This window comes from Saccopteryx bilineata, chromosome 4 (genome assembly GCF_036850765.1).
Source record: "Saccopteryx bilineata isolate mSacBil1 chromosome 4, mSacBil1_pri_phased_curated, whole genome shotgun sequence".
Taxonomy (NCBI): domain Eukaryota; kingdom Metazoa; phylum Chordata; class Mammalia; order Chiroptera; family Emballonuridae; genus Saccopteryx; species Saccopteryx bilineata.
This window is the reverse complement of record NC_089493.1, coordinates 89,008,168-89,031,544: the sequence shown is the minus strand read 5'-3', so window position 1 is coordinate 89,031,544 and position 23,377 is coordinate 89,008,168. Positions and strand designations below refer to the sequence as shown.

Sequence of the window (23,377 nt, the reverse complement as noted above, 5' to 3'; positions counted from 1 at the left end):
ATGGAATATTCAGCAATAAATATGAGAAATACTAATACATATTATAACTTGGATGAACCTTGAAAACATTATGCCAAGTGAAAGAAGCCAGTTACTAAAGGCCACATATTGTTTGATTTTATTTATATGAAACCCCTAGGCTAGACAAATGCCTGGAGACAAATCAGTGGTTGTCAGGGCTTAGGGGGTCAGGAGGAAATGGGGAGTGACTGCTTCACTGCTGATGGGTTCAGGTTTCCTTCTGAGCTAATGAAACGTTCCAAAATTGATTAATGTGTGAACATACAGACAATTATTCAGAAAAATCAATTTACAATTTTTCGACTTTATAATGATGTAAAAGTGATAAGCATAATAAATTATTTATTATAAAATAGGCTTTGTGTTAGATGATTTTGCCCAACTGTAGGCTACTGTACGTGTTCTAAGTACATTTAAGGTAGGGTAGGTGTTGAGCAAATGAGTTTGTAAAATTTGTATTATTTGAGTTTGCTCACTTTTAGTGTTAAAAAATGGCACTGGGCAGCGCCAGGTATGTGATCTGTGAAATTGCAAATTACCTTTCTGCTTGGGCAGAGCCATTGTCTTGCTAATGTTTGCTGGAGGAGAGGTTTTCAAGCCAGAAAGTATTGAAAAGAGAAGGGAGAAAGCCATGTTTTTGCAGAATTTGTGCAGAGAGCAGGGAGAAGATATGCAGATGGGGAACAGAGATGAGGGGCTTTGCGAGCTCCAGCTCCACTGAGACTGGTGAGGCCTTTGATTCTAGGAGAAACCGGAGAAGGTTCTCCTGGTTGTGGAACCGGAGAATGTGTCAGTGGCTTTGGGAGCCCTTTGTGTTTGCTCGTTGGCCGGTTGAGTCTTGAATAAATGAATGGCCACCATTTTGGGGCTCTACTGTTTCTTCACTGTCTGCCTGAATCCAAGGGGAACCTGCATGTGGATGATGGCTACTACTGGCCATACAGTAGGCTAAACTGTGATGTTTGATCAAAGTTAGGTGTATTAAATGCACTTCTGACTTGTGATATTTTCAACTTATTGTGGTGTATCAGGAAGTAACCCTATCATAAGCTGAGGAACATTTATGCTAAAAATGATTGAAATGTACAGTTTAAGTGGGTGGATTATATGGTATATGAATTATAGTTCAGTAAATCTGTTATTAAGAAAAATGTGAAGTAGGAAAATTTAGGAAACAAGGTTCTTAATTGGGGACAGGAAAGGCACCAAAAATCCCTTATAGGATTTATATTTGCTTTTTATGCAGAGTTAGAGGGACAGCACTGCGACTCGTTCATGTCATCACGTCTTCCTTCTTTTCAGCCCTGACCAGGCAGTCTGTGTGGGAAGGGAGGAGAGTTCTCTCATGGTTACTGCTGAGGGGAAACAATGAGCTAGTCATTAATAGTTGACTGGTATTGCCGTGTATGGAATTGAACAGTTAGGAGTTAGATGATTTGATTTAAGCTTGTAATGTATAGCTGAATGTCAAGTTTCAGACCTTAAGGAAATTATATAGTAGTTGAAGAAAAATGTGACACCAAAATGATATTTTAATCGACTTACTGGCTCTGCAATCAGATACTTTGTGTTGAAATTTTTAAAAAACTATTTTTCTGAAATTCTGCCCACTTTTCCACACTGGATTTGTTAACTCAGACAATTGAGAACATTAGACACAATGTACCTTTGAGGGAGAGATGACCTTCTAGATCATAAAAGGTTTCAAGGACTCATTTCCATAGAGCAATTACAATTGCATAGCCCTAGAAAAGGCTTAGAGAAGAGAAAGAGGGGTGGGTGGGGGAAGAAGGTTCTTCAATACAGGCATAGGTGCTGGGAGAACACGTGATAATTGTGGCCTTGGCATTCTCACTGTGAATTTCAGCAGAATTGCGGGCAGTTAGAGTCTCTATTCTGTGTACTTGTTTGTTTAAAAAAAACCCAGTAACTCTAGTTTGAGGATTCTCAGCTTTATAACCTACAATTATAAGTTGGATTGCACTCTGGGAACACTGTTCTAGAGAGAGAGGCATTACTTAAGAAAATAGTTTCTCTACAAGTTAGAAATCTTACTACATTTTGTGTTCTACCTTGTGGTTTAACAATAGAAAAGTCTTTTACTGAAGCAAATAAATATAAACACTTAAATTACTGTTGAATTTTCAAGAGAGAACTATTTCAGCAGATGAGTAACATAGATTCCACCACATAGTAGCAAAGTGTTGGGGGTCCTCCATCTGTTTCTAGTTCTGATACTACATGTTAGCTGGATCAGTAGGGAAATTACAACCTGGTGATGTGAACAGTCCAAAGAAGTACATTTGAAAAGTCCCCTGTCATATTATGTGAACCTCTTCACTGTGTTTTCTGGTAGGGGTGAGACAAGATCACTTTTTACTGCTGTTACCCACTCAGTGGCCTCAAAACATCTACTGACTGAAGTATAGGCCTTTTTTTTTCTTTTCTTTTTTTTTACAGAGACAGAGAGAGTTAGAGAGAGGGATAGACAGGAACAGACAGACAAGAATGGAGAGATGAGAAGCATCAATCATCAGTTTTTCGTTGTGACACCTTAGTTGTTCATTGATTGCCTTCTCATACGTGCCTTGACCGCAGGCCTTCAGCAGACCGAGTAACCCCTTGCTCAAGCCAGTGACCCTGGGCTCAAGCTTTTGCTCAAACCAGATGAGCCCTCGCTCAAGCTGGCGACCTCGGGGACTTGAACCTGGATTCTCTGTATCCCAGTCTGATGCTCTATCCACTGCGCCACCACTCGGTCAGGCTATAGGCTTCTTTATTTAGGCATTTTAGCCACTTGCTACCTGGACCTGTTTCCCACCTACCTTTCTGATATATAGTACTTAGAGCTAATGCTTTCATCAAATTGGACTCTCCTCTTATTATTCTTGCCTGCCTCTGTCTTCTAACATTACAGCATTTCTTTTTTTTAAATTTTATTTATTTATTTATTTATTTATTTGTTTGTTTATTTATTTATTTTTTGTATTTTTCCGAGGCTGGAAACAGGGAGAGACAGTCAGACAGACTCCCCCACGTGCCCGACCGGGATCCACCCGGCACGCCCACCAGGGGCGAAGCTCTGCCCACCAGGGGGCGATGCTCTGCCCCTCCAGGGCTCCGCTCCACCGCGACCAGAGCCACTCTAGCGCCCGGGGCAGAGGCCAAGGAGCCATCCCAGCGCCCGGGCCATCCCTACTCCAATGGAGCCTCGGCTGCGGGAGGGGAAGAGAGAGACGGAGAGGAAGGAGGGGGGGGTGGAGAAGCAAATGGGCGCTTCTCTTATGTGCCCTGGCCGGGAATCGAACCCGGGTCTCCCGCACACAGGGCCGACGCTCCACCACTGAGCCAACCGGCCAGGGCTGCAAGCATTTCTTTCTGTGACTTAGAATACCCTACTCTTCCCCTTTATATCTTCTGGCCCAAATCATACTCCTCTCTCCATGAGCATATCAGATACTAGTTTTTAAATACCATGAAGCTCTTTCTTAGTCCCCCTAGAACTTCTGAACCATAGCACTCTACTTCTTTTAGTGTTGTCATATTTTTGCCTTGTTTCATTGCTCTTTCTGTGTGTTATGGATTGAATTAAGTCACTTCAAAAGATATGTTTAAGCCCTAACCCCTAGTACTTGTGAATATGACTTTACTTGGAAACAAGGTCTTTACCAGTATAATCCAGTTAAAATGAAATCATGCTAGATTATGGTGGGGCCCTAATCTGATGACTGATGTCCTTAAAAAAAGAGGGAAAGTTGGACACAGAGACACAGGAGAGTAAGACCTGGGGGAAGAAGGCTATGTGATGCTATGTTGATGCTGTGTGACCACAGAGGTGGAGAGGGGGCAATGCACAGGCACCAAGGATTGCCAGCAGCACCAGAGGCTGGATGAGGCAGGAGAGTCCGCTCCTGCAGCCTCCTGAGAGCACATGGCCCTGTCTACACCTTAATGTCAAACTTTCAGCCTCCAGGACTGTCAGAGAGTACATTTCTGTTGTAGGCTCCTCCCAGTTTGTGCTACTTGAAGACAACACTGGAAAACCAACATAGTGTGTTTATCTAATCTTTACTGCTGCTCTGCCCCCATTATGCTGTGAATTGATTTAGTTTGGGCTGTAAGTTACTCATCATTATCTTCTCAGCATTGACAGATTCATTCAACTAGTTTTGAAAATAAATTCATGTCTTTGAAGTGCTGTATTTTTCGCTCCATAAGATGCACTTCCCCCCCCCCCCCCAAAAAAAAAGTGGAAGGGAAAGTGCCCATGCATCTTATGGAGTGAAAAATGCAGTATTTTATTAAATATTTTAACATACTATTTGGTTCAGAATATTTTTTTCTTATTTTTCTCCTTAAAACCCTAGGTGTGTCTTATGGAGCGAAAAATACAGTATGTTTTATGTGTAGTAAAATTACCCTTTTTAGGCATACAGTTTTTATAAATGTACAGGGTCCATGGCCACCACCACAGTATCAAGAGAGCACATTTCCATCAACCTAAAAATTTCCTTGTGTCCCATTGCAAGCTGCTCTCTACTCCTAACCCCTGGCAACCACCAATCTGGGGTTTGTCATTGTAGTATGTAACTTTTTCTGTTTGGCTTCTCTCACATTGCATCATGCATTGCTCATCTATTTTGTTGCATGTACCACTATGTTCCTTTTGCTCATTCATCTAATTTTCATTGAGTGTTGTTATGTGCTAGCTGTTGTGCTAATGCTCTGCAGATACAGTAATGAGTATTGTGGGTACCATACTTACCCTCTTGAGACTTATGAATCAGACAGGTACAAAACAAAAGAATAAATAATATCATAAGTACCCTAATGGCAAAAGTGCAGTGTATTATGGGAGCATAGTGCAGGAATATTTGACTTAGATTTGAAGGATCATGGAAGGCTTCCCAGAGGAACTGATGTTGAACTTGGGACCTAAGGATGAGTGATTAAACTCCAAGCCAACGATGGGAGGAATGAATGCAGGCTTGTAGCAGTGCATGAGAGTTGATTGCTAAACATTCAGGAACTTTGCAAGCTGATTGTTAAACCACTGCTACTTTCCTGCATACCATACTGGGTGGACAAGCAGGGGAGATAGTTAACAATGAAAGCAAGAAAGAACATGGTGTTTTTGAAGAACTAAAACAAATTCTGTAGAGTTGAAGCATAGACTCTTGAGGGGAGAATTGAGGGTCAGAGAATCAGCTGGGGGCCAGATTGCATAGGGGATGCAAGCCGTGTAATACACCATAATGTCCTTTTCTGCTAATTTTAATATCTGTCAGTTCTGATTTGTTTTAATTGATTGACTATTCTCCTCACTAGGGAGAATCATTCTCCTGATTTTTTTGCATGCCAGGGAATTTCTGATTACATGTCAGAAATTGTGAATTTTACCTTCTTGGGAATTTTATAATATTGTATTCCTATAAATCTTAGGTAGTTTTATTCTGGGATGCAGTTAAGTTTTACTAGAAAGCAGTTTGATCCTTTTGGGTTTTTTTTTATTTATTCATTTTTAGAGAGGACAGAGAGAGAGAGAGAGAGAGACAGGGAGGGAGAGAGAGGAGAGAGGAGGAGCTGGAAACATCAACTCCCATATGTGCCTTGACCAGGCAAGCCCAGGGTTTCGAACCGGCGACCTCAGCATTTCCAGGTCGATGCCTTATCCACTGCACCACCACAGGTCAGGCTCCTTTTGGGTTTTGCTTTTAAGATTTCCTTGGGCCCTAGTCTGGTGGCTCAATAGATAGAGCATCTTCCCAGTGTGCTGAGATTGTGGGTTTAATCCCTGGTCAAGGCACATAAAGAAGCAATCAGACCTGACCTGTGGTTGGAGTAGTGGATAAAGCATCGACCTGGAATGCTGAGGTCACCGGTTCAAAGCCCAGGGCTTGCCTGGTCAAGGCACCTATGAAAGTTGATGCTTCCTGCTCCTCCTCCCTTCTCTCTCTTTCTCTCTCACTCTTGTTCTGTCTCTCCTTTCTCTCTAAAAATGAATAAATAAAATCTAAAATAAAATTGAAAAGAGTGGGGAAAAAAAGAAGCAATCAGTGAGTGCACAACTAAGTGGAACAAGTTGACCCTTCTCTTTCTCTCTCTCTCAAATCAATGGAAGAAGAAGAAGAAAAAAAAGATTCCTTAGGTGGGACCAGAGCAATATTTAGCATCAAATTAATTACACCTACTACTGCAAGACCCTTTTGAAAAAGCACTGGTCGGTGCCATTCACCAGAAATTTTAGGCCGGGTGCGCACTGGTCCGTGAACCAGCAGTTGAAAACCACTGCTACCTGATGTCCCATGAATTATGAGGTTTTCTAGTCTGACTGGTGCTTCTAGTTTTACAAGCACTATTTCTGGCCCTGCTTTGAATATCTGGTACTGTACTGGATCCTGTCATTCTTTTGGGCTCTTTTCTATAACTGCCTTGGGCAGTTCCTCTTTATGTAATGATCAGAGTCTACTGAATACATGAGGGTGACCCTCTTTGGGTCTCCAGAGTTCTCTCTCTCTGAAACTCCACTTTTCTGGAATTCTCTCCTGAAGACTCTATTTACTGTGAGTCCTCGGATTCTTAGCTCCATCTCCTTCTCATTGGGAGTCTGCTGGACTATGCCTAGGCTCCCCCAGATTTTTCTATTTCAAGTGGGAGGAGAAGTTGGGATTCTGGCACTCCATTTTAGCTGGAAATAGATGTTCGACTTGATCCAAAGTCAGTGCAGGGCAATTGAAGAGAGGTTTAAACAGCAGAGTGATGGGGATCAGATTTGCACTTTTAAAAGATCACTTTTGGGATCTTTTAATAGTTTCCCACTTTGGGAAAAAGGTGGTTTAATTTAAATGTCTTTTTAAAAATTAAACTGCTGCAGTTATTCAGTTAAAAGAGAGGGTGCCCCACACCAGGGAATCATCAATATCATTTGGCAATACTATATCCGCATAAGAAATATCCGTAAGGTGGAAAATAGGAACCAAAAGAGACCAACAATGGAAAATCAGTAGGTTAAGTTTCAAAGATAGCAAATCTATTACAACCCAGGTGTTTTTTTTTTTGTTTTTTTTTTAAATAATGGTATAAATTCAGAGAGGGTGCCTGCCAGAGGTGGGACCCAGAGACTTGAGTACAGGAGTGAAAGAGCTGTGGCACTGAACCCTTGGAAATGTTAATGAAGAAAAAACATGCTTGCTTTATTTTTCAGACCTTGCTATGCTATAGAATTGGGGCACCCAAAATGTGGCCTGAAGTTTTGTTCCCACATACCACCTTTTAATTACACGGATTGGACATAACAATTAGTATCTAAGGAAATATCAGTTAGAAAAATATTATTTGGAAAAATGGGGAGAATTGTAAGCAATTAAATATAAATTAAAGCATCATTATGCTATTTTATTTTAAGATTTTTATTTATTGATTTGAGAGAGAGAGAGAGAGAGAGAGAGAGAGAGAGAGAGAGAGAGAAATGCAGGGAGGAGCCAGAAGCATCAACTCGTAGTTGTTGCTGCTCTGCTGCTCAGTTGTGTCTGGACTGGGCAAGCCTGGGGTTTTGAACCAGTGACCTGAGCATTCTAGGTCAATGCTTTATCCACTGCACCACCACAGGTCAGGCCTCATTATACTACTTTAATAAGCAAGAAATCTTATAGTTAAATACTTAATAAATATTTACTAAATCTACTTAATAAGAAGCCTTATACTTATTAAATTGTGAACTTAAGTACAAAATTATTGAGGGGGCTTTTGGTGAAAAGGTGAATTAATTTAAATGTATTTTTTTAATTCAGTAGACATATAAGTAGTAGAATATATATTTCAAGAGAGCAGAGACATTGTTTAATCTTCTGTATCACCAGCTTCTAGCCTGACACATTGTTGACACTTAGTAAATATAGTGTGTCTGTAAAGTCATGGTGCACTTTTGACTGGTCACAGGAAAGCAACAAAAGACGATAGAAATGTGAAATCTGCACTAAATAAAAGAAACCCTCCCAGTTTCTGTAGGATGATGTGGCAGCATGTGCGCATGCGCAGATGATGACCGTAACACTGTGTATACAGCGGAGCAGCCCACGACCATGCCAGTCGAGATGTGGACGGTACAGAGGAAAGTTCAGTGTGTTCTGTGGCTCACTAAATTCGAATCCGTGACCAAAGTGCAACGTGAATATCAGCGCGTTTATAACGAAGTGCCACCACAGAGGGATAACATTACTCGGGATAAGCAGTTGAAGGAAACCGGCAGTTTGGTGGAGAAACCCTGTTCTGGTAGGCCATCAGTCAGCAACAAGTCTGTAGCGGCTATACGGGATAGCTACCTAAGGAGCCCTAAAAAATCTGTGCATGAGCCCACATTGAACTGCACTGAATAGGTATGAAACTAGGAGAGTTTTCCTTTTATTTGGTGCAGATTTCACATTTCTATCGTCTTTTTCGCTTTCCTGTGACTGGTCAAAAGTGCACCGTGACTTTACGGATACACCGTTATTTGTGTAAAAGTGAGTGAACACATTGCAAGTGACCTTGCAAATTGGATTCAGTAGGTCAATAGAGCAACATACACAAAAAGTACCAACAAAGTATATTTTCTCCTTGGGCCCAATAATTCCAGTTTCCAAAATATAAAGTGGCAACAACCTTAATATTATATTGAAGTGTAAACCTTGAAGAATCAACTATAAGGAAGGAATATACATTTGACAGATTTTTAAAAAGTGTTTATTTATTTTTAATTGAACTTATTGGGGTGACATTTGTTAATAAAATTACACAGGTTTCAGGTGCACCATTCCATAACACATTGTCTGTGCACTGCACTGCATGTTCACCACCTCAAGCCAAGTCTGTCCGTCACCGTCCCCCCTTCCCTGCCCCAGCTCCTCCGTCTTCCTTTCCCACCTATAATTACCATGCTGTTGTCCTTTTGTGAGCTTTTTATTCTTTGTCTAACTCCTTTACCTTTTTCATATCAGTAGATGAATGGATAAAAAAGCTGTGATATGGTTATACAATAGAATATAACTCAGCCATAAAAAAGAAAAGAGAAAGAAATTTTATCTTTTGCAACAGCATGGATGGACCCGGAGAGTATTATGCTAAGTGAAATAAGTCAGGCAGAGAAAGACAAGTACTGTATGATTTCACTTATGTGTGGAATCTAATGAACAAAATAAACTAACAAATAAAGTAGAAACAGACTCATAGATTCTGGGTGAAACAGATTAAAATAATGTTTTTTCCTAAAGGGAAAAAAATCCCCATCATCCAACCATGTGTGTTTTTTACTTTTAGTTAGATGTTTGATGTTAGCTGCCTGTGGAAGGGAAGTCATGCAGTTGTTTGCCTGCAGTTTTTCTTGAGTGGAAGCTCCTCTCAGCAAAGAGCAGTGAGATCCCGAGAAACACCTGCCAGTGCCTTGATGTTCCGCAGTCACGCTCTAGAGAGTGGGCACTTTCTGGAGAGCTGACAGGATTCAGCAGTTTCCTCCCAGTTCTCCATTTTTTTTTTAGGAGCTGGTGAAGAGCTATGTCAAATTCTCCTATTCTTTTGTGTTTGAGAAACCCTGAGAAGGAACTTGGTATCATTGATGGAACACTGTGATCATACTGTCTTCCAATTTCTTAAATTTATTGCACCTTTGGTGTGAGCCACAGGTAGCTGATCAGAGGTGCTGCACAAGCAAAGAAAGGACCCCATGGTGTGCATGCCCCATCCTGCTGTTCCCGTCGTCAGCTCCAAGACATTTCCTGGCATTTTCATTTTCCTTTAGTAGTGACCACGGTTGTTTTTTTTAAGTAGTGAGACAGACTTCCTCATGCAACCAATCAAGCCACTGGCTGCGGGAGGGGAAGAGGGAGAGAAGGGGGAGAGAAAAGGGAAGAGAAGCAGATGGTCACTTCTCCTGTGTTCCCTGACCAGGGATCTAACCTGAGACGTCCATACACCAGGCCAACATTCTATCCACTGAGCCAACTGGCCAGGGCTGTGACCAGAGTTTTAATTCAGGAAAGATGACATGCCGAAAGAACAAAAACATATTCTGCAGAATTTATATTGGGTCATAGTAAAAATTTTAGGGCATTTTCCCTTTTTATTGTTATTTCAACTCTATTAAGACATAATCAACAAATATAATTGTTTGTATTTAAAGTGTACAAAATAATAATTTGGTGTACATATAATTGTGGAATGACCACCAAGATCAAGATAATGAACTCATTCATTATCTTACATAGGTAACTTTTTATTTTTTGGTGATGAGAATGCTTAAGATCCACTTTTGGTGACTTTCAAGCATACAGTATAACACAGTATTAATTAACTATAGTTACCATGCTGTACATTAGATTCTCTGAACTTATTCTTTTTGTAACTGAAAGTTTGTATCCTCCAACCCACATCTCTCCATTTCCCCAGCCCCTGGAAGCCACCATTCTACTCTCTGCTATGTGTTTCCTATTTTTGATTCCACATATACTGAGATAATGCAGTGTTTGTATTTCTCTGTCTGGTTTATTTCACTCAGCATAATGCCCTCCAGTTTCAAATGACAGGATTTCCTTCTTTGATATTCCATTTATGTGTTAAATATACATAGATACAGGGGATTGGCAAAGTAGGTTTCTAGTTATAATAAAAGTAAATAATACAGTAATTAATAAATATTAAAAGAATAAACTGTTTTTCAAAGTCACAATTGTAAACGTGCTTTTGCCAGCCCCTGTATATGTTCAATGTGTTTGGCCAATGCTTGGTGTTGGTGCTCAGTGGTGGCTTCTGGAACTGGCTGAAGGAGGGCTACCCCGTGACATCTGAGCCCTCACACTCAGAGCTGACAGTCTTCAAAGCTGCACTTGACTGCTCTTGCTCAAGACTTATGAGCAGGTGCTGGAGAACCTTGAATCTAAGTGGTTCCACCTGGTGGATTCATGGTCCCAAGGACAGTACCTGGGCACTGACCTGGAGCCAGCTGCTATAGGACTGGTTCATGCCACATCTGAGGTGCGGTCAACATGCTGTTCATGGACTTCCTGACTGAGGATGGCTTCGAGAAGAGCACAGAGATGCTCCAGGCTGTGTTCAAGGCCAAGAAGGTGGACCTTGCAAAGCCCTTCATTTGCTACATGCTGGAAGGGTGTTACTGCTTCCCACATTGCCCTGGCCACCTAGCTCTGAGGCAAGTCCAATGTGGCAATCTACAACGGTTCCTGGTTTGAGTGGTTACACCCCCCTACCCCCACCCCACATACCCGTATGTCCCAGTGGAAGGACAGGAGGCCTGAGCAGTAAACTCCTCTATTCACCGTAACTCAGGCAGTTTAGTGAGTGACATGACCTGCAGCTGATCATACTTCTTTAGCCAAGGGCATCGACAATTATAGCACATCTTCTTTATCCTCTTAAGGACATTCATGTTGTTTTCTCTACCTTGGCTATTGTGAATAAAATTGCATTGTATCATGGGTTGCTGATATCTCTTTGAGATTCTTTTATTTCTTTTGGATATATACTCAGAAGTGAAATTGCTGGGCCATATGGTCATTCTATTAAGTTTTTGAGGAAACACCATACTGTTTTCCATAATGGCTGCACCAATTTACCATCCCACTAACAGTGAATAAGGATTGCCTTCTTTCCACAGCCTCTCCAGCATATTTATCTCTTGCCTTTTTCATAATAGCCATCTAACTGGTGTGAGGTGATTTTATGGTGGTTTTGATTTGCCATTTCCCTGACGATTGGCTATGTTGAGCACTTTTTCATGTACCTGTTGGCCATTTGTATGTCTTCTTTGAAAAAATGTCTGTTCAGGTCTGTTGCCCATTTTTAGTTGAACTATTTGCTTTTTACTATTGAGGTTTATGTGTTCATTATATCTTTTGAATATTAACCCCTTATCAGATATGGTTTACAAAATTTTTCTTCACTTCATAGGTTGTTTCTTTTCAATTATTGATGTTTTCCTTTGCTCTGCAGAAACTCTTTAGTTTAATGTAATCCTACTTATTTATTTTACCTTTTATTGCCTATACTTTTGGTGTTTTATACCAGAAATTATTGCCAAGACCAATGACAAGGAGCTTTTTTCGTATGTTTCCTTCTATGAGTTTTATGATTTCTGGTGTTACTTTAAATCTTTAATTCATTTCAATTTAATTTTTATGAGTGGTATAAGATTGGGGTGCAGTTTCATTTTTTGCACGTAGTTATCTAGTTTTACGACATCATTTATTGAAAAGACTGTCTTTTGCCCATTGTAGGTTTTTGGTGCTCCTGTCAAAACTTAGTTGGCTGAAGGACCTTTTCTCTTTTCAGTGATAATGTTCATAGCTCATTGGCTCATAAATTTTTGCCATTCACTTTTCTTGAATAGATGGGATTGTTAGACTATTTTAATTTTGAGATCCATCATAGTTTCTTTTTATCTTTCTTAGTTTTGAGGGCAATTGAAGATCTTTGTATTATCTCCTTTCCACATCTCCTTTTTTGTTGTTGTTTTTTTTGTATTTTTCTGAAGTGAGAAGCGGGGAGGCAGAGAGATAGACTCCCACATGCGCCTGACCGGTATCTATCCGGCAAGCCCACCAGGGGGCGATGTTCTGCCCATCTGGGCCGCCAGAGCCATTCTTGTGCCTGAGGTGAGGCCATGGAGCCATCCTCAGCACCCAGGCCAACTTTGCTCCAGTGGAGCCTTGGCTGCAGGAGAGGAAGAGAGAGATAAAGAAGAAGGAGAAGGGGAGGGGTGGAGAAGCAGATGGGTGCTTCTTCTGTGTATCCTGACCAGGAATTGAACCTGGGACTTTCACATCCTGGCCAGTGCTCTACCACTGAGCCAACCAGCCAGGGCAACCCCACATCTTCTTAATTGAGGTCCTTGACTTACCACAAAGGTCTGATTGCAAATATAATTCTGTATTTTATGTTTCTGCCGCATGCTTTTTGGCAGGCTTCATGAAAATGACGTTAATATTTTTCTTTATCTCATATCACCTTTATGTCACATGGATCACTTATATTCATTTGCTGATTTGTTCTTTGATTTATACATTACTCATTTGCTTACTTGTTCTTGCATGCATAGGTTTATGTATTATTTATGCAGTAATTTACTAACACATTTACTAATTGCTGACATTGGTCCAGAAACTACACTAGGCCCCAGGAGTATGTGGTAATGAAAAGAATGGGCTCTGACAGTTTAACCTTTTGAGTAGTATGAACGTTCATGTACGTCCTCACTCAAAGGGTTAACAAAAAACTCACTACTCAAAGGGTTAAAAAACCTTGAGATGATTGCTTCAGTGAAGGTGTATGTAAAATATAGAAATGATTGTGGCTCTGTGTGAAGCAGGGTGGCATGGACCCATACAAAGAGCAGATTACTGAGTACCTCAGTTACTGAGTCAAACCACTGAACAATAATTTGCATTACCCTTTTCTCTCAGGGAAATAGAAAAAACTCACAGCACCAAGGAACAAAAGGGTAGGCACTTATCAGTGGTCCATCAACCCAGCGTAAGATCAGGGTGGCATACAGTGCAGGAAACTGGGGCTGATACTCTGTGGCTAATGGTGTATTTATTTAGTTAGTTATTATTTTCTTTTTATTAATTTTAATGGGGTGACATTGATAAATCAGGGTACATATGTTCAGAGAAAACATCTCCAGGTTATTTTGACATTTAATTATGTTGCATACCCCTCACCCAAAGTCAAATTGTCTTCCGTCACCTTCTATTTGCTTTTCTTTGTGCCCCTCCCCTCCCAGTTTTCTTTTTCTTAAGTGAGAAGCAGGAAGGCAGAGAGACAGACTCCTGCATGTGCCCCAACTGTAAGCCAGCTGGCAAGCCCTCTGCTGGGTGATACTCTGACCATCTGGGGCTCTTGCTCTGTTGCTTGGTAACTGAGCTATTTTAGCACCTGAGGCATAGGCCATGGAGCCATCATCAGCGCTCAGGGCCAACTTCCTCCAACTGAGCCATGGCTGTGGGAAGAGAAGAGAGAGAGAGAGAAAGAAAGAGAAGGGAGAGGGGAAGGAATGGAGAAGCAAATGGTCGCTTCTCCTGTGTGCCCTAACTGGGAGTCCAATCTAGGATATCCATATGCCGGGCCGATGCTCTACCACTGAACCAACTAACCAGGCCAAGAAATGGGTTTTGTGAAGTTGGTATTGCAGAGCACTGGGTTTGTAGCCACCCTGCTGTGCCCCCACTCAATTGAAGGAGAGCATATTTGTACATCGTTTTCTCAGTCAGGCTTTGTGACACCTCCTGCTCCCCTTCCCACTCAAATTATATGCCAGATTTTCTACACATGTATGCAGGCAAAAGGGACCATAGCTACTTTTTAAGTCTTAAAGGACATGGACTTGAAGGTTAAAACCAATGTTTGCACATTTGTTACTTAAATATTTCACAGGAGGGCAAAACAGAAATTTTTAAAGTTCATATCACTCTGCATATCATTTGCCCATTTAAACTAAAGTTCAGTAGAATAATATTTTAGTATTTTTCAAAAATAAAAATGAAGAAAATCTAATGGGATGAAAAGGCATGTTGGATGCTGATGTCCCCCCCCCCCCAATGTGGATACATACTTCATACCCACAGGGTGAGGAAGGGGCAGAGAAACAGATCACTTAAGGTTTATATTGGTATGTAAGAGGGTGACTCCAAGGGACAACGTGAACTCCTTATGGAGACCGATATTATTTGAGCCCTTAGATGAGCTTATAGTATGTGCAAAAACAAATGATGAAACCAAAACAGACTTCACTAGCCAGTGATGAAGAGGAAAATAATAGTGGGAAATCTGTTGGATATTAACAGACATGATCTTGGTATTGGTTGGAAAGGTATCATTCTACTGACATAGTGGAGGGCTATCATTATTTGGAAAGTGATGTCTTTAAGTTTCTGAATTTAATCCATTTATCATTTGAAGTATTCATAGTGCATCAGTCAAAAGATGCCCATTTTATAGTTTAGTGAATAGATACTTGATGCTTTAGAAATCTGGAAAATGTTCAAAATGCAAAATACAGTAATATGTTCTGAAAGGTATATTTTCAAGTATATATAAATTGAAGAATAATGTCCTTTTTGAATCTAGGAATATGTTTTAGTTGCATTACCAAAACAAGAAGAAAAGTAGTAATTCAAAAGCATTTTTCCATAGGTAATATATAAAACTCCCCAAGATTAAAGCTATTTGATAAGAACTCCAACTTGGTTTATGAAGTACCTTTACATGTGTTTTTAGGTCCTCCTACAATCCTGTGAAGGAAGATAATGACCCGAAGCTTTAGCTCCTCTGGACTCTGCTTCTCCTCACATATGCTAAGCATTATCTCAAGGCTTAGAAATGGGCATGACCCCTTCCTTGCTTCCTTCAGATCTCTGCAGACTGTTGCCCGTCAGCTGGCCTTCAGTGCCCACACTATAATGCAGTGCCAGTCCTCCCTCTCTTCCCCGGTCCCCGCTGTTTTTACCATGCTGTGTTTTTCTGCAGTGTTTGCCACCAATTGACACATACTACATTTGTCCTACTTAGATAGAATGTAAGCTCCAAGAGGGCACGGGCTTTCTTTTACTCATCCCTGTCTCACCAGCGTCTGGGACAGTGTATATACGGGCTCAGTAAATGTCAAGCAACGAATGAGTTTTACAGATAAATGAGTTTTACAGATGAAAAAATCTAAGACGGAATGATAACTTAGTTCTCCCAACTCTAAACACACCTTTCTATTTATGCTTTGTTTTTAGTCTTCATGGTTATTCAGGAAAGAGTTGCCATAGCAACCCTGAGACTGCTTATCCATAGCAAGTCCTGCTTGCTGAGTTGGCCCTTGGCTGGTGTCTGGGAACTTGGAGTTTGGGAGAGCTTGTACCCTTCCCAGAGCTGAGAAGAGTGGTTTACTCTACCTACATCGTTTGTACAAACAATATAAGGGAGTTCTCGGGTTATGACACAATTCTGTTCCTACAACAATGACGTAACCCTAATTTTGGTGTAAGTCGAAACACACCCTAGCCTAAGTCACTTACTTATACTACCATACTTGTGAAATAATAATCTAGAACATAAAAACACAGTTAAGGCAAAATGGCATAGGTAAGTGTACTGAGGGACGCCAACTCCCTCACTCATATGCTGTTACTGCGTATTCTTCAGCTGCACGCACAAACTAATTTGCCCATATAGTCCTTAAGTATGACACTAATGGCATAAGCCAGAACACTCATGTCTCAGTTGTTTTAAGTTTTTATGGGAGTGAGCATCATAACTTGAAATGTCGTTTGTAGAGACTGTCATAACCTGAGGACCCCCTGTAGTTTATGCTGGACTCCTGTTTTTCTTCTGGGTATCTGGACTTAGGAGACAGGCTAGGGAGAGAGTGCCTATGTGATCAGCCTCCAGTAAGAACCGTGGGTACCAAGTCTCTCATGGGCCTTGCTGGTAGATGACATTTTTCATGTATTGTCATATCTCCATTGCTGGAGGAATTAAGTACATCAAGTGTGACTCCACTGGGAGGGGATTCTTAGGAGCCTGTGACTCTGAACTTCGCCCCATGCACCTTTTCCCTTTCCTGATTTTGTTTTGTGTTATGTAATAAATCAGAGCTCCATATGTTGAGTCTGATGAGCCCTCCGAGCAAATCACTGCACCTTGGGGTGGTCCTAGGAACCCTGACATAATGCTGTTCCTTAGCTTGCTCTTCGAGTTGTCACTGCATCACAAATACTCTCTTGATTATGAAGACATATCTCATTCTTTTTAATAGCTTTGTAGTGTTCTGTTTTAGGAATATACTGTTGTTATTTAACTGCTCTCTTATTAATGAATATTTAGACTATTTCCAGTGTTTCATTTTTATAATCAATGCTTGCATACACAGAGTTCTAAATGTAGATTTGCTTTGGCCAATTTGAGAGCTATTGCCCAATTATATTTCAAAAATGTCTGTGCCGCTATGCTATTCACTTGAAACTAATACAAAATAATACTGAACATAAATTGTAATTGAAAAAATTAAAAAATTAAGAAAGGCTCTTTCAATGTATGTTTTCACTAACAATATATTAATGCTCCATCTCTCTATATTATTACTAACCCTGGATTTATCTTTCTTTAAAATTTTTGTGTCTTATGGACCATAAGTTAAAAAGTGGAGTGATCTTTTACAATTGTTTAAATTTGAGTTTTCTGACACCTAGCAATTTGAACCTATTTTTCTATGTTAGCTTACTTCGTCTATTCTTATCTTTTGTCTTCAATTCTATTCTGTTGAGTGTCTTCTCTGGGTTTTTTGTTAGGTATGTTTGGTGTATTAAGGATATTAGCCCTATGTTTTTTTTATGTTGCTTTTAAAAAATCCAAGCCAGTTTTTTTTCTAACATTTGAAGTGTCTTTTTTCTTCTTCCTTTTTTTTTAAGTGAGAGGAGGGGAGATAATGAGACAGACTCCCGTATGTGTCCTAACCAGTATCTACCCAGCAACCCCTGTCTGGGGCCGATGCTTGAATCAACCAAGCTATTTTTAGCATCTAAGGCTAACACTTGGACCAACTGAACTATCCTCAGTACCCAGGACTGTTGCTCAAACCAGTGGAGCCACTGGCTGCAGGAAGGGAAGAGGGAGAGAAGGGGGAAGGGGTTGAGAGAGAAGCAGATGGTTGCTTCTTCTGTGTGCCTTGAGAATCGAACCTGGGACCTCCATATGCTGGGCCAATGCTCCATCCTCTGAGCCAGCCAGAGCCTGTAGTGTCTTTTGATTAACAAAAGTTTTCAATTAAAAAAATTAATTTAAATGGGGTGACATTGATAAATCAGGGTACATATGTTCAGAGAAAACATCTCTAGGTTATTTTGACATTTGATTATGCTGCATTCCCATCACCCAAAGTCCATTTGTCTTCCTCACCTTCTAACTGGTTTTCTTTATGCCCCTCCCCTCCCCCAACCCCCTTCCTCTCCTCCCCCCACCCTGTAACCCCCACACTCTTGTCCATGTCTCTGAGTCTCATTTTTATGTCCCACCTATGTATGGAATCATATAGTTCTTAGTTTTTTCTGATTTACTTATTTCGCTCAGTATAATGTTATCAAAGTCCATCCATGTTGTTGTAAATGATCCGATGTCATCATTTCTTATGGCTGAGTAGTATTCCGTAGTATTATATGTACCAAAGCTTTTTAATTCACTCGTCCACTGACGGACACTTGGGCTGTTTCCGATCTTCGCTATTGTCAACAATGCTGCGATAAACATGGGGGTGCATTTTTTTTCAAACAGTGCTGTGGTGTTCTTGGGGTATATTCCTAAAAGTGGGATAGCTGGGTCAAAAGGCAGTTCGATTTTTAATTTCTTGAGGAATCTCCATACTGTTTTCCACAGTGGCTGCACCAGTCTGCATTCCCACCAGCAGTGCAGGAGGATTCCCTTTTCTCCACATCCTTGCCAGCACTTATTCTGTGTTGTTTTGTTGATGAGCACTATTCTGACTGGTGTGAGGTGATATCTCATTATGGTTTTAGTTTGCATTTCTCTAATGATTAGTGATGCTGAACATTTTTTCATATGCCTATTGGCCATCTGTACGTCCTCTTTGGAGAAGTGTTTATTCATTTCTTTTTTTTTTTTTTTTTTTTTTTGTATTTTTCTGAAGCTGGAAACGAGGAGAGACAGTCAGACAGACTCCTGCATGCGCCCGACCGGGATCCACCCAGCACACCCACCAGGGGCAATGCCCTGCCCACCAGGGGGCGATGCTCTGCCCCTCCGGGGCGTCGCCCCACCACAACCAGAGCCACTCCAGAGCCTGGGGCAGAGGCCAAGGAGCCATCCTCAGCGCCCGGGCCATCCTTGCTCCAATGGAGCCTCGGCTATGGGAGGGGAAGAGAGAGACAGAGAGGAAGGAGGGGGGATGTGGAGAAGCAAATGGGCGCTTCTCCTATGTGCCCTGGCCGGGAATCGAACCTGGGTCCCCCGCATGCCAGGCCGACGCTCCACCGCTGAGCCAACTGGCTAGGGCCTATTCATTTCTTTTGCCCATTTTTTGATTGGATTGTTTGTCATCCTGGTATTAAGTTTTGCAAGTTCTTTATAAATTTTGGTTATTAACCCCTTATCAGACGTATTGTCAAATATATTCTCCCATTGTGTAGTTTGTCTTTTTATTCTGTTCTTATTGTCTTTAGCTGTGCAAAAGCTTTTTAGTTTGATATAGTCCCATTTGTTTATCCTGTCTTTTATTTCACTTGCCTATGGAGATAAATCAGCAAATATATTGCTGCGAGAGATGTCAGAGAGCTTACTGCCTATGTTTTCTTCTAAGATGCTTATGGTTTCACGGCTTACATTTAAGTCTTTTACTCATTTTGAGTTTATTTTTGTGCATGGTGTAAGTTGGTGGTCTAGTTTCACTTTTTTGCAGGTAGCTGTCCAATTTTCCCAACACCATTTGTTAAAGAGGCTGTCTTTACTCCAATGTATGCTCTTATCTTCTTTGTCAAATATCAGTTGTCCATAAAAGTGTGGGTTTATTTCTGGCTTCTCAGTTCTGTTCCATTGATCTATATGCCTGTTCTTATGCCAGTACCAGGTTGTTTTGAGTACAGTGGCCTTATAGTATAACTTGATATCTGGAAGTGTGAAACCTTCCACTTTATTCTTCCTTTTCAAGATTGCTGAGGCTATTTGTGTTCTCTTTTGGTTCCATATAAATTTTTGGAATATGTGTTCTATATCTTTGAAGTAAATCATTGGTATTTTAATTGGCATAGCATTGAATTTATAAATTGCTTTGGGTAATATAGACTTTTAAATGATGTTTATTCATCCTAACCATGAGCACAGTATATGCTTCCACTTGTTTGTATCTTCCCTGATTTCTTTTATCAATGTTTTATAATTTTCTGAGTACAAGTCTTTAATCTCCCTGGTTAAATTTATTCCTAGGTACTTTATTTTTTTGGTTGCAATAGAGAAGGGTATTGCTTCCTTAATTTCTCTTTCTGACAGTTCATTGTTAGTGTATAAAAATGCCTCTGATTTCTGAGTATTAATTTTATATCCTGCCACCTTGCTGAATTCATTTATCAGGTCCAATAGTTTTTGACTGAGACTTTAGGGTTTTGTATAAACACTATCATATCATCTGCAAATAATGATAGTTTTACTTCTTCTTTTCCAATTTGGATGCCTTTTATTTCTTTTTCTTGTCTGATTGCTGTGGCTAGGACTTCCAGAATTATGTTGAATAAGAATGGTGAAAGGAGGCGCCCCTGCCTTGTTCCTGTTCTTAAGGGAATTGCTTTTAATTTTTGCCCATTGAGTATGATGTTGGCTGTGGGTTTGTCATAGATGGCCTTTATCATGTTGAGGTATGTTCCCTGTATTCCCACTTTGCTGAGAGTTTTGATCATGAACAGGTGCTGGATTATATCAAATGCTTTTTCTGCACCTATTGAAATTATCATGTGGTTTTTCTCCTTCCTTTTGGTTATGTGATGAATCACATTGATTGATTTGTGAATATTGTACCAGTCTTGCCTCCCCAGAATAGATCCCACTTGATCATGGTGTATGATTTTTTTCATATATTGCTGGATCCGGTTTGTTAATATTTTTTTGAGGATATTAGCATCTAAATTCATCAGGGATATTGGCCTATAATTTTCTTTCTTTGTGTTGTCTTTGCCTGGTTTTGGAATCTGAATTATACTTGCCCCATAAAAGGAGCTTGGAAGTCACCCTTCCTCTTGAATTTTTTGAAATAGCTTGAGAAAGATAGGAGTTAGTTCTTTTTTGAATATATGTTGATTTATGAAAATAAATATCCCTAAAACTAAAATCTCCCATTTTGCTCCAGTGACTCACGTCACTCCTTTCCTCTCATTTCCCGCTTTCTTGGAGAATTAGGTCTGAGGATCTGATTTGGTATCCTTCAGGCTGATGTCATGTTTCCCTTGGCAAGCCTGATTATATTTGAGAAAGCTCAGCTTGTCACCTTTCAAAATACCCTTGAGTACTCAGTGATATAGTATAGTATCATTGACTCTGTCAGGTAAACCTTTGTTGATTCTTTAAAACATTATCAATATTGATCTTAAAGTCTAATATGTATACTTTGTAAATTTCCTTTTACATTCAGCTGCTGTATCCCTTGTCAGCAGTGTTAACATTATTTGACATCAGATCTGAAACTCATGATTCAGGAAAGACCTTTACCTGGTCCTAATAACAGTGTCCATGAAAGATCTCTGTAAGGCTGAAAGTTCACTCTGCTCCCTGTGGCTTCTTGCCTGGGACCGCATTGCACGAGCATTTGAGAGTGAGCTCTGGGCTTTGATTAATAGTCTTGAGTCACAGCAAACATGTCATCGTGGATCTTGCTTGTATAAGATCATGTGGTGTTTCGTGACACATAGTTCACAGTCTTTGATGAGTAGAGTGACTCTGAGAACTTCAGAAAGTCTAAATATGAAATGTCTCCCTTGCCACTGATGGCCCTCTGCATAATGCTGATCTCTGACATTTTACTTTGGTGTCCATTTTATGACTTCTTTTTCTTTACATGGATGGCTAGTATATATTTTGTTGAGGTTTATGAGTATTCATTGCTTAAGTGCAGCACTCTGAAGCCAGTCTTCTGTGGTCTTCATGCTATTAACTGACTACAGGCCCAGCAACCAACCCAAGAAAAGGGAAAAGTTAACCATGTTAATTATACAAGCTTTCAAAAAATGAAAAGTTAGAAATAATAAAATATCTGTACACCACATATTCAGTCTTTCTCTAGAGACAGTAAGTTACTCTAAGTACTGGACGTCTCTAAATAGAATTAACTGTTTTTGAATGTCACAAGTGTTAAAAAATTAAAGACTGTACCTCCATTTGGCAGGAGGGCGGACCTTTCCAGAAAGGAAACCAAAAGGAAGCAATGCCAGAATTTATTATTTTTGAACAGATTTGAATGTATATTGGGTTTAGAAACACTGGCATTTCAAATAGCTATTTTTCCTTTATTCTCCACCAGGAAAGAGAAAACCACAGCATCTTCTTCTTAAAAGAAGTGATAAAAATTGAAATTTTATTTTGTAACAAAATACCACTATACAATTCCATGATAATTCTGACTTAAAAGCAATTTTAGCAATATCTCATCTTCACCATGACAACTATAGATAACTAAGTCTGATGCGCACACAAAGGGATGCTGTGTACAGTTCCCTGGAGATAAGTACGAGGAGCAGGAGGGAGTTCAGGTTCCCCTCTCCGTGCTGGAAGGCCTGGATTAGAGCGAGGAGACCGTCACACACCAGACCCAGCAGGAGAAATGAACGGACCCCACTGTAGATGTTGGGTTGTATGTGTCTTGGGACGGGGACCCGCGTGAGGCGGGGCGTGCTCCCTTTCTTTCCTTCAGCATATGAACTCTGCAGGGAGAACAGCCATCCATTCCGTAAGCCCCACACAGCAGCCAGCACAGAGCATGGGCTGAAGAACATTAGACAGATGTCTTATAATTCCTCCTTGAGGAATCTCACTTTAACCCTTGGAGTAGTATGAACGTTCATGTATGTCCTCATGCCTCTTGACCATCCAGAGTACAATCGTACAAAAATTTTCATTTAAAAAATATATAAGCCGCCTGACCTGTGGTGGCGCAGTGGATAAAGCGTCAACCTGGAAATGCTGAGGTCGCCGGTTCGAAACCCTGGGCTTGCCTGGTCAAGGCACATATGGGAGTTGATGCTTCCAGCTCCTCCCCCCGTTTCTCTCTCTCCTCTCTAAAAATGAATAAAGAAAAAAAAAATTCTCTTAAAAAATATATAAGCCAACATTTAAAAAAAAGGCAAATGTATGTTCTTCTTGTTTCCAAAAATTGGTTATCAAACAAACATGATTTTATGTTAATAAAACAGTAACTGGAACTAATTTAATTTTTTGAGAACCTCTCCCCCAAAAAACAACTCACTCCGGAGGGTCAGTGAGCATGAAAAAACCCCCTCACTACTCAAAGGGTTAAGTCTGCACCATTTTTTGAAATTCCCCCAAACAGGATTCTTCTGGATTTACCCTGAATATGTATCTGCTTCTCGTTGTATCCATTTCTGAATCACCAAGATGGGAAAGAGGCTTGGAAAGTGGCTCTCATCTTTTCCACTTGCCTTTTCCTTGGGAAGCAAAGTGGGTTCAGGCCCGGATTTCACATGATGTCCTTACTGATGACCATACAGGTCGTGCATTATTATCACTCACTTCACTTTTTAAAACTCTTTCCTATATTACACTTTAAGCTTATTTTAATTTTACTACTAAATGATATTACTGATGAGCAACTGTA

General features: G+C 40.4%; 1 protein-coding gene, 1 non-coding gene and 1 pseudogene across 2 annotated transcripts in view; 2 read left to right on the top strand and 1 right to left on the bottom strand.

Moving 5' to 3' along the window:
- The window catches only part of AVEN (apoptosis and caspase activation inhibitor), a 212,545-nt gene that overhangs the window by 161,534 nt on the left and 27,634 nt on the right, over positions 1-23,377 (top strand). The window lies entirely within an intron of this gene.
- On the bottom strand, positions 3,309-3,384 carry TRNAT-UGU (transfer RNA threonine (anticodon UGU)). The gene has a single exon. It is a non-coding gene; the product is annotated as a tRNA-Thr (tRNA).
- LOC136333920 (thiosulfate sulfurtransferase pseudogene) lies at positions 10,751-11,313 on the top strand (annotated as a pseudogene).